Here is a 2592-nt window from a genome sequence, read left to right as displayed (position 1 = left end):
TGATCACGGGGTCCATGAGGGGCCTGGGTCTCCTAAATTCACCACCAGTTCCTTGGTTTTGCTGGTGTTCAGTTGTAGGTGTTTTAAGTCGCACCATTTAACAAAGTCCTTGATGAGGTTTCTATACTCCTCCTCCTGCCCACTCCTGATGCAGCCCACGATAGCAGTGTCGTCAGCAAACTTTTGCATTTCACCCTACACTTCAAATCATAACCTTAGTTCTTCAAATGAGTATCTGCTTATTATTCCAAGAGCTAAACTTAAAGGAAGTGGTGGGGCGGCCTTATGCTGTTATGCACCTAAAATCTGGAATAGCTTGCCAATAGGAATTCGCCAGGCTGATATGGTGGAGCACTGCTAAAAAAAACTGCTAAAAACTCATTATTTTAAAATGGCTTTCTCATAGCTTCATTTTAGTTTAATCCTGATACTCTGTATATGCATTTAATTATCAATATCATTCCTGGTGGCTCTGTAATCCGTACTAACCCCTATTTTCTTTTTGGTTCCTTTTTCTGGTTTTCTGTGGTGGCGATCTGCACCACCACCACCTGATCAAAGCACCGTGGTGTCCCTACATTGATGGATTAAAGGCCAGAAGTCCACATGACTGTCATCATCAAGTTCTTCTATGTGAACCCAGAATACCATAAGGACTGATTGTGAGGTCATTGATGTTAGGTTGAATGTCTAGTAGGGGCTGGGCAGTCTTGTGGCCTAGGAACCTCTTCAGGTTTTTTTTTTTTTTTTTTTCTCCAGCTGTCTGGAGTTTTTTTTTTTTTTTTTTGCTTTTTCTGCCCTCCCTGGTCATCAAACCTTACATTTATTCTATGTTAATTAGTGTTCCCTAATTCTATTTTCTTATTTATTTTGTCTTTTTTCTTTTTCTTCATTATGTAAAGCACTTTGAGCTACATCATTTGTATGAAAATGTGCTATATAAGTAAATGTTATTGTAGACGAGCAAGGCTGAAATGACTTTACTCAGAGTGACTGATTGTTTAACTTCTTCTAAAATCTTCAGGAACTTATCAAAGTGATGTCTTTAAAGAAGAGGTAATAGTAATACCAAGGCATTTAAAGGACCTTACAATGGGGATGAAGGAGGGGAGAGATAATGATCCACTGGATACTTTTAAAGGGAGAAGTGCAGATTTACTCTTAATTTATTTTATAGCTGGAGAGTTCTTGAATATTTATGAAACAAGTTTAAAATATAAGGTAAATCATCTGAGACATTCCCAAGAAACAAAACAATATCATTGGCATGTAGAGAAATTTTATGAGATGCATCATTAACCATTATAGGGGAAAAAAATGAGTTAGAAAGAACTGATGCATTGGGTGTTGAGTAGAATGTCTTAATCATATTAATGAAAGGGTTACCCAAGCTCATCATTTGCAGAATTTTCCATAAATAATGCTAATTCAGTCTGTCAAAGGCCTTCCTCAGCATCCAGCACAAACAGCACTGCAGCTATAGTCTGGGAATGGTCCTTATTAATAACATGTAACATACAACACAAGTTATCGACAGAAAAGTATGAGCAAGTAAAGCCAGTCTGATCTGTACAAACACCTTTGTGCATAATTGTTTGAAGACAAGTTGCCATAACTTTGGCTAGTAATTTAGTTTTTGAGTTCATCATTGAACGTGGCTCAAACTGTAATTGGAACAATCTGTCGGTTGCCAGGTTTAAGGAAAAAAGAAATGGCTGCATTAGCTGTAGCCAATAGGTTACAGTCAATTCAAGATGAATCCCGTCAAGACCTGGGGCTCTACCATTGGTGAGAGGAAATTAAGCCTGCTTAATTTCTTCTGAAGTAATCTGCAAATTTAGGTAATCACCATCATTTTTTGAGAGTTTTAGAAGTTGCACCAAGGCAAGGACTGTGTCTATTGCCTCATGTGAGGGAGTGTCAGCAGCTGGCAGTTTGGAGTAAAATTCAGCAAAGCACTTACTAATTTCAGACATAGTCTTAATAGAAATGTATGGAAAAGAGCACTTCACATTTGCAGAGCCCCAAGGCTAATAATTTGCTTGGCTTGGTTTCTGATAAATAATATTTAGTAAGGGTATGATGAATTTTAATCAGTGCCAGTCAAAGCTCATTTGTAGTCCTAGTCCAGAGGGATGTCCATCAGTGTCCATAGTGGGTAGTTATTATTAGACTTCAGTGACCAGGGAGAGGGAGTCGCCTTTGGTGTCCAGAGCGTGCACCTCTTCAGGTACATAAATAGCACCCCTCTGTGTGCATACCATGGAATTTAAAGAACCCACACCACTTAGCTATCATAAACAATACATCTTGGGTGACTCTATGCAAACAGTATAACTAGACTTTGATGACCTCCTTTCTCTGTGTATGAAGTGCGCACTTCCTCAGTTATGCAATTAGCACCAGTCCATGGAGAGCGCTTTGAGTAGTGAGAAAAGAGCTATATAAATGTAAAGAATTATTATTATTATATATCACACAAACTTTACAGAGTTCTCTCTCCTTGGTGTCTGGAATTCATGCCCCTTAACTTTCATAAACCCCTGATAGATGGATCAACTCAGGATGTAATCACCATTCCATATTTTGTTA

Source organism: Erpetoichthys calabaricus, chromosome 11, assembly GCF_900747795.2.
Source record: "Erpetoichthys calabaricus chromosome 11, fErpCal1.3, whole genome shotgun sequence".
NCBI lineage: Eukaryota > Metazoa > Chordata > Cladistia > Polypteriformes > Polypteridae > Erpetoichthys > Erpetoichthys calabaricus.
The sequence above is the reverse complement of the archived record's forward strand: the minus strand, read 5'-3'. Positions refer to the sequence as shown.